Below are 17,254 nucleotides of genomic sequence, written 5' to 3'. Positions count from 1 at the left end.
CAAGGGGGGCTGAAGTGGCGTGTCAGTGGCATCTTGGATGGATCTCTTCATCACTGCAGATGTTTCTCAGGTGCTTGCATAGCTTCTGTTGTACTTTCTATGTGTATTTGTGAGCGGTTTGCTGTCAGAGTGTATCACTATGATGGAGCAGCAAGAGTTTTCCTAGCTTGGATAATTTTATGCTACCAAAAGTGTTTTTTCATTGAGGGAAGAGGAAGAGCTAACTGCGTCATGATCTCCCTTCATGAAGTAAAATTAGATGTGTGGGTTAAAGTGCTGTTTGCCAGGAAATTGCATCTAGCTTAAAGAGTAGCATAGTGTTAACTGAGAATTGCAGCCAACATCAACAAAGTTAAAGCTTTTTAAACCATTTCCAAGCTGTCATTAAAAGTTGACAACTTTTCATTTCTGCCCAAGGTGTCTGGATTTAAAAAAGCAAACAGGTATTTGTCACCATGCGCCTAAAATCTATCCGTCATGGCTTTTAGATGGCAGCAGAAAAAAAGGCGTAACCTGCAAGGGAAAATAAGTCTCATCAACACTGACAAGGCATTTAGTACTTAAGCAGAATTCTCTCTCATATTCACAGTCTGGCTCCTTTATGCTGCCTGGTGATGCAAAGCAACTAAAACCCGATTTTGCTGGTGGTTTAAAATTAGTTCATAGCTACTGTAAGCGAGGTGTGTGGGACAAAGCAGGTGAATTGCTTCTCCAAAACAAAAATTAAGGCTGGAGTTCTTTCTCAAGTGGAAGTTCTCCACTACGTGTGTTTGTCCTTTGAATCCCACAGGCTATTCAAAACCTAACTTCTTGATCTAGTATTGCTCTTGACTGCACACTTTGCAGTTCCCATGGCAGACTGGTCATTTTAACAGTTTGTTGTTTTTCCATCTAAATCTAAATCTTTCTCTCTTTTTTTTTTCTTTTTTTTTTTTTTTTTAATCTTAGGCATAATTGTACACAGAATGTGGTTCTTCATCTGTCTGTAGTTTCTTATATACAGTCCATGTTAAACCAGCAGTTCTAAAGGACATCAGTTAGTGTTATTTAATGAACGTAACAAAGCAGCAAATGTTTTATTTTCATTGTTTAGCAAATAAACATTGTGAAGTAAAATATGGAAACCTTTTTACTGCTGGAACTGTACGTTTTGGAGTTTGCTTAAATCTGCGTTTCGTAAGGAATGTAGCTTCCTGAAAATGTTGTAGGTAAGCAAAATAAAATAAAACTTCTGGATTTGTTTAAGTGGAAAAGCTTGTCACAGCTGATGAAGAAGAAATGATACAGTAAGTGCAGAGATAATCCTTACAAGAGACTTCCTTCAGAAGCTTTTCTGTGGGAGGACCTCAAAACCAGTCACAGACATCTGATTTGCTTGGCAAGCAGAAATCAGACCTTCCACACTCCCAGCCCCAATAGCTGTAACAGTGCTGCATGTGCTGGGCTAGAGCAGAGTGACTGTGGCATGCAAGACAACCATAGAAAGAAACTTCAGCCAAAGGCACTGAGCCAAACTAATGTTTTTAGGAAATATGCCATTCAATGAATGATAGTGTTTCCATTCTTTAATGGACAACTGAACATTTTAATATATTAAGTTTAACAGAGCAATTATCCTCAGCCTCAGAGGAGGTGAACTCAGATAAGGAGCTTGTCATAGAGAAGGACCTCGGCGGTCTTGTGTTGGCTCGGTGTCCATATGTAGCAGTGGAACTTGATTCTTTCAGCATAGTGTTAGTGTGCACTCGTTATGTCCATGTTCTGGTAGCAGATGTTGTTATTGCTCAGATGTTAAAGCTGCTGCTCCAATAAAAACTTTACAGTATCATTGTTGGATAACAGATTAGTAGAGAGGGAGTCTGGAGTAAATGTACCCCTGCTATAACTTTATAGACTGAAATTTCAGAGAGAAATCTAGGCTACCAGGTTTGTACTACAAAGTTGAACAGTCCTTTTTAAAACCCCAGTGAAAAGGATTTCATCACTAGCAATCTCTTTCATTTCTTCAGGTGGCATTGTTTGTACCGTGTTACTGCTCCATTTCAGATATGACTCAGTATAGCTTGAAACCCCAGACTATATGCAAACTGCATTCCTTTTTGCTGATGAAAAAGGTGTTTGGGATCTGAATTCAGGCCAAAGAACCTCAGAGTTTCATTTTTAAATCTGGTGCTGATTTTATGTGAGCTTGGCCGAACCACTTTTCAGATTTTGGCATGGAAGTGTTTGGCTCTGAAATTCTGTATGAAGATGTTCTGACTTATATTTATCTTCTCCAAAATGAAATACTAAATGCAACTAGTTTTAGAACAGAAATTGCAGAATCATTATTACAAATAATGGCATGAAATTGTTAACACTTTTTTTCCCCCTACTTCCTACCACTTATACCTTTTGTATTTTATTTTTTTCTTTGCAGAATAGGAAATAGCTTAATTATTCTTCCGAATCTTTCCAGGTTCTGCACCTCTCCTAAGCCCAATATTTTATTTTTTTTTGAGAGAGAGAGGATGCTGTGTAGTAAGCTTTCTGAAACTCTTGGTCAACCAAAGAGGCAGGCCTTAGCCAACTGTTACAGCCCCAAAAGCAGGCAGAGCCAGTCTGATAGTGAAATAATGGTGTTTACTGCCTTTGATTCAGAGCTCCTGTACAACCTTGACCATGTTTTACGGCTGAATCATCCTTTTACAGATGCTCCCATTTCCAGTGCAACCTCTCCTTACAGGCTGAAGAGCTGCAGAGTAGATCCTCCAGTATCTCGGAGCTTGAAATGAGCCCAGTGGGTTTGTACAAAGAAAGCCTTAGCTGTGTCTGTCAGCCAGCGTGCGGACTACTTACACTGCTAATGCTAAAGCAGCTTATTAGGGGTCCCTGCCACAGCCCTGGCTCTGTTGTGGCCTCATGTTGTGTGTGCACATCTGCAGGGTAAGCAGTGCCCCAAGGAGCTTGACTGTTTAGAGGAGGTGAGTTAGATAACTGAGGATCAGATGCTTGCTAAAGTTAATAGTCAAACTCTAGGTAACTTCAGTGGTTCATACTTAGTTGATGGTCACTAGAAAGGGAAGGTAGTGAACTTTCTCCCCAAAATCATGACCAAGGAAGGAGTACTTGGGGGAAGGAGAGAGAGCAACTCTCAACTCTTCCTTGTCTCAGGAACAAGGGCTAATTAACTAAGGATCAGCTTACACACCTAGTTTTAGAACAATGTGTTTTATTAATGTAGTGCAGTAGTTTTCCAGTGTTTTCTGTTGGACTCCTTTTCCATGTACCTGGAAAAAGGAAAGTTCACTTTTTAATCTAAAAAACAAACAAACAAACAAGCCAAACCCCGAAAACCAAACAGCAGCACTTGCTCCCAACAGTTTGACCCTTAACTCCTGTCTTTGTTCTACAAACTACTTCACGTTTTGGGCAGTGACTGAAGCATATCAGAGTTAATGAATAACTCGCTTTGGCGCAGGTGATGAGGGGAGATGCAGTTGAGCCTAAAATGCAACTGGCCATGTGGAAAAATCTGTGTATTTTCAGTTGTAAAGCTGTAACTACTTTTTTTTTTTCTTGGTATGCGGATACAGGAGGAAGGAGAATATTGCCCTGAATGCTCTTGGATGAGCACTTTGACTTACTGGGCCAGGCACTTATTTATTGATTTCATATACTTGTGTGTCCTCTGTCAGTACAAAATGTATTTTCACAAGTGACAATGGATAGACACAAATAGCTCAGAACAGTCTGTTTTCTCAGCTTTGCTGTAAGCTTTCCATTGTAATGGGGAGAGGAGAGAAAGGAGGAAGTAGAGAAAGGATTCTGTAAGACATGGAGTGTTTACAAGATGGTGGGGTTTCGCAGGTAACAGCTAAAGCCACACATTCTTTATTTTTCAGATCCTGATGTTGTTGCCTAGGATATTCATTCAGAGCAGGGGTTTGCATTTGTTTCCCAAATACAAAGCAGGTGCCACTCTATGTCTTGTCTTGGCAGTTTTTTCTATTTTATGTAAATCACGTACTATTTCAACCAAGCAAACAATTACAGTATTCACCTGGATTCATATTCCATCTGAATCAGAGCAAGGACTGGAACATGCATGTTTTGTATGCCAAATACATTCTCTTTTTAACAGACCAGGGACAGTTTTGCATCTACGCTCTGACTCAACTCGCCGTCTTGGACCTGAGGAACATTTCTGATAAGTGTCTTGTTGAAATAAGTGTTTGCAAACCATTGGATCTAATGAATCAGCATTCCCTAGACAAACAAGTTTTCTTGAAATTAGTCATTTCTAGGCTAGTTTTAATTGAAGTACTCGATATAAGGTGCTGTGGCTAACAGGCTTCGCAATTTATATGTCCCCTTAAAGAAGTGAAAGAAAATTAAAAATCAGTCAGTGAAGGTCTCACATCACTGGAGGTACAATGAATAAACTCTCCACAGGAGGTGGTGCTGTACACACACCTTAGTTCCTTGTTATCTCAAGTGGCTGAACACCTTCCAGATTATGCAGGAATCCATGTAATCTGAAGCCATTAAAAAAACTGCTATCCTAGACCTGCAGTTATTACAAAACCAGTATTTGGGGGTTTTGTCATGCTCGGCCTGTAAATTGTTGCTCAGACTGTGCAGTTCACGGTATTTTTGTGAGCGGTTCCTTAAGGGCATTTGTACTGCAGCCAGACACTCGGGGGGCGATAGACTGCATGCCTCTGGGGTAACCTGAAAGGTCTCTCCAGTGAGGTGCAGCCTGAGTGTCTGAGCTGTCCATGTGAGCTTTATATTCCTGTGCCATCGTGTATGGGGCAGAGTCAGTCCCTGGGGCTTCTTTGCATTACTGAAAAATGCTTAGTCATACATGTATATATATGTGTGTGTACATATATATATATATATATAGGGAGAGGATGCTGTCATTGGTGCAACAAAATGGTCGAAACGTGAATTTTGGGTGGGATAACCTTCTCCCCGTTGCTGAGGGAGATAATGTTATTAGGTGACTAATTCTTCCAGTGGCCGATAACATGGCAAATGCTGTGGGAGTGTGCTTACCTGTGCCTTTGTGTGTCTGGTAGGCCATGTACGAAACAGCAGAGGAGGGTGAGCTGTTCAGCCAGTTTTTATGGGAGTGGAGGATGTGCCAACTTTCTTCTGGGTCTTGCGTCTCCATCAGTGCTCTCTCCACTGACTCCTCAGGGTGCCACATGTGTGCCTCCACATGGCCGCCGGGTGCCGTCAGGCTCTGCCTTGGGGACTGGGACTGCGGAGGGACGTGTGTCAGTTTTCAGTGTCACCGGCAGCTTTCCAGCCAGGCAGTAGTGAGAGCCTCCTTTAGTATCGTTTGCTGGCCTTCCCCCTTGCCAGCTTTCTCAGAGCTATTTGTGGCTTTCACAGACATGAAAATAATCTGTTGAAGGGGGATGATTTTGCTGTTATCAAAGACGAGTGGGGTTTGTTTGTCTTTTGGAGAGATGTCATGATGGTTTGCTGTATTACCCCCATTGCTCCTTTAAATTTCAGCTGTGCAGTGGTGCTCAAGAGGGAAGCTGGGGACTGGCAGACCATGCAGCCTACTGCTGGAAGCTCTTCTTTCCCCTGCACAGCCTCACACCAGTGAGACGGGCTTACTGTTTCTGAGCAAACAAGTAGTATCATCCACCTGCAAAGACTACCTGTTGTGGTCTGACAGGCAGAGACTCGGACAAGTTCTGGCAGTAGGAAGTTCAGCTGGTTGAATCCAGCCTTGGGGAGATGGGAGGCAATGTCATACGACAAGCAGTGACAGGATGGGCCAGTTCAGCAGATGCATTTTGTCCAGACAAGTGCTGTGGGCGATGCAAAACAGCACTGTTTTTCTTAGGCTCTCTATTACCTAAGTGGTCTGATGAGTGTTAAGAGCTGTGCTGTTCCTGGGCTTTTGGTGCTGCCTTCCACCTGCTAGAAGCCAGCTGTACCTTGCTCTGGTTTTCCAAACAGTGCCATGAGAAGCACACCTCGTACCTCCTTTCCCTTTGCTTTTATTTGAGGAGGCTGGGAGGAGGGGGTTGTTCTAGCAAGCTATTCAGAGTGGACGGGGAGGCACTCACCTTGTGGCGGGGGAACACGACAGATGCTTCCCATAACCACTTCCGTAAGAACGGAGTCCTGTTACAGAAGCACTCTGCTCCCTGCCAACTCGCCTTTTTCTGCTCGCTGCTTTCTTTCCTGCCCGCTGCCACTGTCTCGACACGTGGGCGTGCTGCAAGGTGGTGGCTATCATCCACCCTGGAAATGCTGTTGTGCCAGTAGGGAGCTGATCGCTGGGTTTAGGTTGTAACGCAACAGTTTAGGATGGAAGGCATCAGAGGGATGCGGCTCTGTTAAACTAATCTTGCTGGTGCATCAAGGTATAGTCCAAGCAATTTAATAAAGCATGTCAATGAGTAACTCTCAGAAGCGTCAATGTGCTTAGTGTGGAATTTGTGTATGTCACATTCTGAACAAAGGTCTCCTGCATTGCTTGTTACCGATTAACTTGTCTGGTATTATGCAAGCTGCCTCTACCAGCTGAGAACTAACTCTCCCCATTCACAGGGCAGCACAGCTTGTAAAACATTACACAGCAGAAGTGCATAGCATGGCAATGAACCTTTCACTGAGGGCATTTCAGCTGTACAGCATTTCCCTCAGGAGTCTTTAAAATATTAATAAAGAAGCCATTGTTTCACTCAGTCATACGGCAATTTTGCAATAAAGTCTTCTATTAGGGGCCCATACTGAGCTGCATAATCCAGGGTAAGATGCTTTTAATCATCTCCAGAAAAGAAATACAAAATTGGAAGGTTGGAGTTGTTGTGTTTTTTTGTTTGTTTTGTTTTGTTTTTGCAAGTTTTCATCAAAACACTATTTTTGGCTGTCATTTGGAAATTTCAGTCTCTCCTGGTACAAAATGATTTCTAGAGAGATCTGTCAGATAATGGTTATTATGATTCAAGTGCATCTCCATTTTAACTTTTTGACACTTTTTATCCAACAGCTGTGAGAACAGGTTGGAAAGAATCTGGAGTGTAGGAAAACTTCATCTCATTTGGTGATGTTTTTGCATATCAGCAAATGTTAGCCAGCACTGGAATTCTGTCTCAAAACATTTCCTGAGGCTCTATATACACTTATACAGAGAATTAAGTAATCTTTTTCGCGTAGGCCCATCTGAAAAGAAATTAAAATTAAAAATAGCAATAATAGAGAGATGGATTTTGAACACATGTTGGTGATTTATCCTTTTTTTTAAATTAAATTATGCTATTATTGGGTCACTTGCAGCCTAATTTTGAACATCAGTTGTATAATTATTATACTTGTGGGCCAGACAGGCAAACTAAACTAGAACCTTGTTTAAACAGAGTTGTGAAATAGTTGAGCTCTTGTGCTTCCTCTTCTGGGTAAGATCCGAGGTCCAGCTGCCCCTCGCTCTGCCAAGCCTGAGGTTTATAAGTGCCAGAGAGGAGAAGTTAACGAGTGTAAACCAAGCAGCTCCCAAAGCTCTTTAAGTTTCACCTTATCCCAGAGGTAACCTATGTGATAAACAGGGCTTGGCTTTTGGCATGTGTTCATGTTGCACTGAGCAAGGTAATTTTGTAGAGGGGAGGTCAAAGCAGAGGGACAGCTTCACACTTCTTTATAATTCATCTGAGGCCCAGTTTGCGTTTTTGAGACAGCTGCTGTCTTCTTTTGCTTGACATATTCTCATTTTGAACCAAAAACCTCAGGTCCTGTTTCCTCTACCCCTGTGCTGAAGTACAACAGCAATTTATGTGCAACTCAGCTGCTCTATGGGCAGACTAAAGCAAAGAAGAGAGAGAAAAGCCTGGAAAAGAATAAAAGTACATAAGAATACCTCATACAGTAAAAACAATAAGCAGGCACTGTCATTATACAGTTGTGCAGAAGCACAGAATCTGCTTTTGTTTCTTAAGCAAGGAGTCCCGCACCTTTTCTCATGGTAAGAGAAGCACTGTTTTCTTGTAGCGCATTGCTGTGTGATGCAAATATATATTTACATGAATTCCTATTACCAACCTCAGCCAGTTGCACCTCCCACCTCTCTCTCAGAGGTCAGGTAGGTAAATAATTAGCTATATTTGTACTTCCTGTATAGCGTTTGCACGTTCTCTCATCAGTGCAACTCTCTTGACTGACTACTCTAAACTAGCAGGAATTATTAAGTCAGCCATCTGCATATATGTATTGAAATGTATGTGGAGCATGAGGGTTGGGGGGGGGAACAAATCCAAACTTGTGTTAATATGGATACAAGACTGCACACATGATTTCCTGTCCAGCATAGATGCTAATGACAAGGGTTATCTTGAGTTAGGAGTTTATCAAGCTCCAGAAACCACTTCTTCTTTCATTATTAATAATAAGCAATTAATCAAAATGTGGTATCATTATCAGTGTTGGTTTTGTGTTGTGTTGTGATAATACTGCAGGCTCAGGCCCTGTGCATGATGACCTTGTGCTAGCAGCTGTGCCAATCAAAATGGTGATGGTCACCTGAAAGGATGTTGGCCATAGTCTACGGCTCTTTGAAGTCACCAGACATCTTCTGGCTTCAGTAAGAGCAGGATCTCCTTCTCCCTCCTTAACCCTGAAGTGCATTGGCATATAGATGGGGAATGATAAATCTGCAAGTATATCTTGTTACCATGTGGGCAAGTTTCCCTCTGTGTTGATCTCAGTAGTAGTTATTGCTGTTGTGTTGGAGAGGGACAGTGTGCCGAGAGTAGCTAGCCACAATCTGGGAACTGTGCTCTGCCTTTGGCAGTTGCTTTACTCAGTCCAGCTATTGAACGGGGACGTGGTCAGCCAGGTGCCAGGAGTCTGGTCCTGTCATGGCAGTTTGGGGTTCAGCCCATAGCAGGAGTGTTGTAATTGCAGAGGATCTCTTGAGACTTGAAACAAGCTCTTGGCCTCCCCATACTGACCTGTCTCAGAGGGGTATAGAGCTTTCTAGACTCAATGGCCTCATCCGGAAGGCACTTTGAACACGACATTGTGGGAGGGTTGCCACTGCCTGGGCAGGATGTTTCCTTTCAGCACAGAGAGCCACAGTCTACACAGGGGCTTGTGATGGTGCGTGCAAGGCCACTGCTTGTGGACGGGGTGGTGCTTTTGTTTTGTTGTTTTTTTTGTAGGGTGTTACAGAATCATAGAATCATGGAATATCCCACATTGGAAGGGACCCACAAGGATCATTGAGTCCAACTCCTGGCTCCACCCAGGACCACCCAAAAATCAGACCATGTGTCTGAGAGCACTGTCCAAACACTGCTTGAACTCTGCCAGGCTCAGTGCCGTGACCACTGCCCTGGGGAGCCTGTCCCAGTGCCCGACCACCCTCTGGGTGCAGACCCTTTCCCTAACCCCCAGCCTGACCCTCCCCTGTCCCAGCTCCATGCCGTTCCCTCGGGTCCTGTCGCTGTCCCCAGGGAGCAGAGCTCAGCGCCTGCCCCTCCGCTCCCCTCGTGAGGGAGCTGCAGGCCGCCATGAGGCCTCCCCTCAGCCTGCTCTGCTCTGGGCTGAACAAACCAAGGGCCCTCAGCCCCTCCTCATACATCTTGCTCTCTAGACCCTTCAACATCTTCGTAGCCCTCCTTTGGACACTCTTTAAAAGTTTTATGTCCTTTTTATACTGTGGTACCCCAAACTGCACACAGGTGAGGCCGCACTAGCGCACAGCAGAGCAGGACAACCTCTTCCCTCGACTGGCTAGCTCTTACTGTCTGGTCTGCCATAACTCTCACCTTGTTGCCAGGTGTTGCCTGTTGGGTCTCATGGCCAAATGCTTCCTTGCAGAACATCTTGGTTGCCCAGGAAGAGCTGTAAATGATGGCTGCCTTCTGCTTCATTTATTTGCTTGTTGCTTCCTCACCTGAGTACATGGCATGGGTGAAAACATGTTCTTGTTCTCACTTTGACCACTTCCTCCTGTATTTGCATTAATCTGTCAGCTCAGGACCCTGACTTTCCATGCTCTCAGAGTAGGCTGGAGAGCCTTAAGTCACTATTGGCAAGAAGCCCTCATGGTGTCTGTGATACGTGAGAGCTTTACCTAGATACTTCAGGTGCTAGCAGCAGGGGCCTTTTTCAGGGTTTTTATCCAGCGTTCAGGACATGGTTGCAACTTGCATCCTTGCATCAACACCCGTGTTGTTGCACCTAGTGTCTTGTCTGTACCGAAGGTGACTGGTTCAAGGGTGTCATAGGCATGTTCCTAAGAGCTTCTCAGCTTTGAGGCAGGCAAGTGTCCCTCAAGATATACATGAAGCGCAGCAGCAGTGATCCTGGTGACTCAGTGAGTTACTTGGGAACCTAGTGAAAGCCGTACTTGCTGTCATGTTGTAGTTCTTCACGTGAGGTGGGTGCCAGAACCTTTCACTTTGTTCTGTTCCAGTGGCTCTTCCAGGCCAGTGATCTTTCCTGATGGTGACCAAAGCGTAGGGCTTCTGGTGAGAGTCCTGGGATAACATGTTCAGCCTCAGCTACTGAGCAGTTAGTTTATGCCATGGAGTAGCAAGATTTACTGAAACTGTACCTTCTTAGTGGGCCTACAAATATCTGTGCTTCAGAAATCAGTGGTTTGAGTCAGCACATGAGTTATGTGCTATGTATAAGCAACTTTTCTTTGTTATGTTAAATAAGCTTTTGGTTTCACTTGTTTTTCTTGTACTGTTACAGAGTAAATAGCATAAAACTTGTGCTTTCTTGGTGTTTTGATTGTAGTGTCATAGTGGTGATTGTCATGTCCTCTCATTTCTACCTAGCTTGAAGTTCAGATTCCTCTAATGTACGGTTCAATTTCCAAACAGCTTCCATTGCCCTTCTCACCATATTTTCTGAGTTAATCATAACCATACACAGTGTTCAAGATGACTCTGTTATCAGCACATAGCATAAAGGCAGGATATGTGCTATGTTATTCTCTAGTGTTTCTTTAATGAAACCTTCCGTTACAAAGGTTTTTTTTTTTTTTTTTGTCCCAGCTGTACTTAAATTAATCTGGACACATAAAGAGTGGTGTGTGTATGCTTCAGAAATTGTTCTGTCTTGGGCAGCCTGAACAGCTGTATTTCTTACAGTGCGTGATGCTTTAGAGAGAGGCAGGAGTGACTGACTTTTGATTTTTTTGAACAAACTTTCTAGGACTAAACTCCATTCAGGTGCGTGTGCGAAAATAATTCATTATGAATTAGATCCTCTTCTTTGACAACAGTTTTCATTCCTATACTGCTTTTGCCTGAAAGGATGGTAGGTTTGGGGTGTGTTAGTCTAATTATTTAGTGAAGTGCTGAGTGAAGCGTAGCTGAAATTCATTTTAGGCATTAGCAAATGCACTAGAGACTTCATGTTGATGTTCAAAACAAAATTAATGAGTGAAGAGATTTTTGGCTCCTAGTAGTGACCTCAAAATGAGATAACCTGTGAAAATTATAAAACTGAAGTGTTTGGGGAGGGTGGTATTTTTGGTATTTTGTACTGATGCTGAAAATTGAGGTCAGCAAAGATTCTCTGTGTCATGTGCATGGATACCTACACTGAGTCAAGAAGATAATGTTTCACGGTGATTTCAGGGAGAGGGTACTGTCTGGCTGCTTGAAAGGCGCTGAGATGACTGACGGCTCTAAATTAACACAGGGATGAAAAAGCTTTCCATCTCCCAGCTGCCAATTTTGATTCAGCAGATATGAGGAAGGACCGGAACTGCCATCATCTTTTGGATGATGGATGTGAAGTGAATCTGTGATCTCAGCATGCTTTTTTACCAGTGTGTCTCTTCATCAGCCTCCTCACTTCTGACACAAGCGTTACTAACAGGCTCTCTTGTCCAAAACTGCCAGCCCAAAGGTCAAGGGGATTGGACCCTGAGTGCTGAGGTACCCTTTCAGTGCCGAGATTTTCTCTGCGGCAAGACGTAAGGAGCACTGCCTGTGTCATGCTGCTCAAGGTGTGCCTTGCTCTGTCCGTATGGAGAATCACAGAATATCCTGAGTTGGGAGGGAGGATGAGGATAAGGTAAGAGAACTGATGTCATCTAGCTGCACTTGTGCAAAGCATTTGACACTGTCCCACACAGCATCCTTTTCTGTAAATTGGAGAGACATGGACTAGACAGATGGACCACTTGGTGGGTAAGGAATTGGCTGTCTGGTCTCACTGAAAGAGTTGCAGGCAAGGTCTGAATGTCTGAGTGGAGATCGGTGATGAGTGGTGTTCCTCAGGGGTTGATATTGGGACTGGTGCTGTTTAATGTAATGTTGAGTGCACTCTCAAGCAGGTTTGTGGACAACACCAAGCTGTGTGGTGCAGTCAGCACACTGGAAGGAGGAGAGGGACCTGGACAGGCTTGAAAGCTGGGCTTGTGCGAACCTCATCAAGTTCAACAAGGCCAAGTGCACGGTCCTGCACCTGAACCAGGGCAATCCCAAGCACAAATACAGGCTGGGTGGAGAATGGATTGGGAGCAGCCCTGAGGAGAAGGACCTGGGGGTGTTGGTGGATAAGAAACTCGACACGAGCTGGCAATGTGCACCTGCAGCCCAGAAAGCCAACCACATCCTGGGCTGCACCAAAAGCAGCACGGCCAGCAGGGCGAGGGAGGTGATTCTGCCCCCCTGCTCTGCTCTCGTGAGACCCCACCCAGAGCGCTGCATTCAGCTCTGGGGCCCCCAGCACAAGAAGGACATGGAGCTGTTGGAGCGAGTGCAGAGGAGGGCCATGAGGATGCTCAGAGGGCTGGAGCACCTCTCCCATGAAGACAGGCTGAGGGAGTTGGGGTTGTTCAGCCTGGAGAAGAGAAGGCTCCAGGGAGACCTTGTAGCAGCTTTCCAAGTGCCTAATGGGGGCCTGCAGAAAAGCTGGGGAGGGACTCTTTTGTCAGGGAGTGTAGTGACAGGACATAGGGGAATGGCTGTGAGCTAAAAAATGCATAGGTTTAGATTAGATATAAGGAAGAAATTCTTTACTCAGAGGGCGGTTAGGCCCTGGCACAGGCTGCCCAGAGAAGCTGTGGATGCCCCATCCCTGGAGGTGCTCAAGGCCAGGCTGGATGGGGCTTTGGGCAGCCTGGGCTGGTGGGAGGGGTCCCTGCCCATGGCAGGGGGTTGGAACTGGGTGGGCTTTGAGGTCTCTTCCAGCCCAAACCATTCTGGGATTCTGTGATCATTGAATCAAGCTGTGTTTGGCTGACACCTCTCATCAACCTTTTCGCTTTGTTTTCTGGGTAGAAGGACAATTAAACTGTAGGTGTCTGTAACTTTTAGGCTTGAAATCCTCAGGACACTTTGTGCCTGCACTGGGTCCTTCTTTATTAATGAGATCTTTTGCTCTCCCTTGAAAAACTGGCTGCCTCACTTGATTTGCTTCCTTTTCTGTTTTTATTTTTTTCTTTTTTCTTTTTTTAAAATTTTTCCTGGTTCTCCATGCTCTGAGAGCACACATTGTTCAGATGGTAATTGTTTGTGCTCTGCTGGGGCATTAGACTGGATTTTGCTATTGCCTGCTGTATTTACTCCTGAAAGTTTGCAGTAACGTTTGGAAGCTTCTGGAGGGAGCGGCCGACTTCATCGATGTGAGTTCTGCAGAGTGCATGGGACTGAAGCAAAACTTCATGGAACTGAAGCAGCTCTCAGCTCCTCCTTGCTGAAGCAGTTTGTAGGGTCAGAGCCAGAAGGTCACAGTTATTCATCCCTGTTACTACTTCCTGAACATTATTGTTATTAGTCCCCGAACAGGAACTAGAGCAGGCATAGCTGCATACTATAAAGCAGGTGGGTGGCTCCAGGGATTTGTAAGGAGAGTACTGATTTTAAATTTAATCCCGTTTCATCCCTGCCAAGGAGCGGACACACCTGAATGTTAAGCATCCTTTGAAGGTCATTGGGTGGTTTCTGTGAAATGCATTGGGTTGGTTTCAGGACAGGTCCTGGTGTGTGCTTGTCGTCTACCACTTTTGGGTCCTGTAGAGAAACCAGAGGAGTGCTTGGATCACAGAGCCTCATCTTGCCCTCAGTCCAATGCGGGGTGTGTTGAGGGGCTTTATGCCGGTACAGCTGCTTTTTTGGTGGTTTATGCTATACCTGGACCCTGGGAAGAGAGTGACTGTGTTTCCTGAAATACAGGGTGCTTTGGCATGCCTAACCCCGGCTGGGATGCTCTGATTCCCCTTGGAGAAGGCCTTGGCACTTTTAGAATTGGGTTCTTAGAGCTGTCTCCAGCTGGGTCCTGTTAAGATGGGGGCACCCCAAATCTCTTGGTATTGCTGAAGTCCTTGGTCTTGGTTCTTGTCTTCTGCAAAACACGGCACGTGTTGGCACTGAGTGGGATAACTGGTGGCCGCTGTCGCTTGCTGGCTGGTGTTTCCCATCTGTGCTCCTGAGGGCGAGGTTCTTGGAGAGACGGAGCCTCTCGGCGCACCAGAGGCGTCAGCTGTTAACAGGTTTTACTGGAGCTGGGTGGCAGCTGACCCACATCATAATTACATACGAGGAGAACATACCGGCACCTAGCTCTGCACTTTATACAATACATACTGTGCCTGTCCTGATGGTTGAGCCTCGCCAGGACAGGCTGTGTGGATCTTAAACAAGCCAATGAAAGCTAATTGAGGAGAAAGACATTTCCTGTAGGTCATAGGCAAGCTGAGGTTGTTCAGTTGTTCAGCCTGGCCTGGGAGAATTGCCTGCACAAAACGAAGGGCACCTGAGGCCTGAGAGAGCCCCTGCAAGGCCTTTTGTTGCTAATGGCACACAAGCAGGAGCGGCATGGGGCCGGCCGGCCCCTGGGTCAGTGTCCTGCAGCAACTGCAAGGGCAGATGGTGGCCTGAGAGGCTGGGAGGCCAAGCAGCCTGGCCGGGGAGTGCAGGATGTGGTGGGAGGTGGTGGAGCGCCGCTAAACGGGCCTACAGCTCGCAGAAACGGGGCCTGTGCTGCCAGCAGCGCTATCAGCACCTCGGGCTGAGGCGCAACCCAGAGTCACCAGCCAAGGAGTCGCTGCCACAGCGCTTGGCCTTTTCGGTGGCGCTTGGCACCGGTCCCCGCGCGCTGCCTCGCGTCCTTGGCCTTTGCAGGTCAGATGCTTTAGGCCAAACTGGCAGCGCAGGGCCAGGAGTTCCCACGTTCAGTGCTGTAAAAACTGGTTCCTGTTCTTTGTTTGTACATTTGTGCAGGCACAGGCTTAAAGGGGCTTGTCGTTAAATGCGTTGTTCTGCTTCTTATTTTATAAGTATTTTTTATGTAGCGTGCTAACCCTGAAATCCAGCTGCCCTGTATCAACAAGCCAGGAGATAAAATTTGTGTTAATGGTTGCAGTTATACTTAACTAGGGTGAGCCAATCTGGCAGAAAGAACAAGGTGTTCAGACTGGCAGCTTACACTGCGCTGTACTGCTGGGCGGTGAGGAACAAGATGCCTGCCTGGAGAGTGTAGCTTTATACAGGCAATACAAAACAGACCCTGCCCTAGGGGGGAAAAAAAAAAGAAAAAAAAAACAGCCTGAAAGCACTGTTACTTTTAGCTTGATGAGATATTTCACATCTTTACTGTCCCCAGCCCCAGCTTTTGACTGCATGCATAGTAGCATACGGCAGCTCTGGCAGCAGGACTTAGAAGAAGGTAAATTCTACCGTGTAACAATCATTGCTGGCTCCATTGCGTGAGGTGGCTGTCCAGACATCTACGCGTGGTTTTCTGGTGTGGTTGTCGGTTGGTTTAATTCCTGCAGCCGTTTAGTGCTGAGCCGCTACTAGGGCTGACAAATGAGTTGCATTTTGGGTCAGCCTGGTGGTAGCAGAGCTGTCAGGAAGCCTGGTCTCGTCAGTGGGCGGCTGGCAAGCGCGAGGACAGGGCAGCTACTGCAGTTAGTGCCTGGTTAATTAGTGAGCTGAGCTGGCCAGCCTGCTTTCACTGAGTCGGTGCTAGAGTGCTTTGTGGATAAACGCTTGGTTTTTGCGTTGTTTTATAATGTATTAATCAGAGTACATGCTGCCTGTGCCTTGTGACACCTGCTCCCTGAAGGAAACGCAGGTGCCGTAAGCTTTCTATGGTGTTTGGCCAACCCCCCAGAACAGGACATTATCTTTATTATTGGTTTATACTTGGACTTTGCTCTTATATAGTAAATCAGACTGCGATAAATTATCTAACCGTGAGTTGACTTTTTTTTTTTTAAACTAAAGCTTTTTTTTAAACTATCACATGCCAACCACATAAGATTTGAATTGTAGGGGCGAGGCTGTGCCTAAGAAACCTTGACCTGTGCAACCCCCATCTCCACCCGATCGCAGTCATAAAAGAACCGATTGCTGGTGCCCACACGGCCAAGTGTTCCTGTAGTGCGTGTGACTTTAGTGTGCCTTTAAGGGAGTACTTTGGTGCTTTAATCACAGTGTCTTTGTTGAGCCCTAGCCTATATGCATACAGCAGCAAATTAAACAGCCAAAGGTGAGGTTTCAGCTAGTTCATGCTCGTTAAAGACGATGAAATACTTGTGCTAAATGCTGTGGTGTACAATAGCTATGTTTGGCCTTCGAGCAGATGGCTAAAAGTTCAGCAGATTGCTTTTCCAGTATATTGCATTCTAATTATGAAGGCTTTTTCAAGCAGCTTGCTCTAGGATATTAATGTTTTGCCACTTTACCCAGAGAAATTCTGCCTGGTAATCTGCTTCATACAGCATAAAGTGATCTCGACTCCAGCAGGAAGCTGGCTGCCAACCCGTCACGTCTTCGAGCAGCCCTCTCAGGCGCAGCCTGTGCTCAGAGTGGGGCAGCTGGCCCAGCGGCAGCCGAGGACAAATCACAGCCCTGCAGCTCCCTCCCCTTCTGCTTTTGTGACTTCAGCTCTCTCCCCGCTTCCATGCCTGGACCCGCAGCACTCACCTCTGGCGGGTGGTTCAACAAACCGCTCTTACCTGACGTTACCGCTAGAACACGGCCGGTGCCGCTAGGCCTGGAGCACGTGCGGTGATGGCGAACACCCCAAGCCTTCACCGAGGACATTTTAATGAGCAATGCGATCATGGGCACGCGTGCCTCTGCAGCCTCTAAGGCATCAGCTCAGGGAGAGGGGAAAACAAATACTTAACCCCAAACCGCTCTGTTCTAGAGCGGAAGCGTCACATCTTTGCTCAAAAGAGGCAGCTGTGATTGACAGCAATCCCAATGCACATTTCAACCACCTCAAGCTCAGATGCTCTGGAAATGATAAAAATGTATTTTGTTTTTTA

The 17,254-nt window shown here is 45.7% G+C and overlaps 1 protein-coding gene and 1 long non-coding RNA gene across 9 annotated transcripts in view; one reads left to right on the top strand and one right to left on the bottom strand.

Moving 5' to 3' along the window:
• NME7 (NME/NM23 family member 7) overlaps nt 1–17,254 on the top strand; it is a 96,610-nt gene that overhangs the window by 79,087 nt on the left and 269 nt on the right. The window lies entirely within an intron of this gene.
• LOC310892549 lies at nt 54–17,253 on the bottom strand. The gene is made up of 2 exons (XR_014578209.1): nt 6,078–17,253; nt 54–5,251 (listed from the first exon to the last, which is right to left on the bottom strand). It is a non-coding gene; the product is annotated as an uncharacterized lncRNA (long non-coding RNA).

This window comes from Anser anser, assembly GCF_964211835.1.
Source record: "Anser anser genome assembly, chromosome: 1".
In the NCBI taxonomy this organism is placed as follows: domain Eukaryota; kingdom Metazoa; phylum Chordata; class Aves; order Anseriformes; family Anatidae; genus Anser; species Anser anser.
This window is presented reverse-complemented; position numbering and strand designations above follow the sequence as displayed.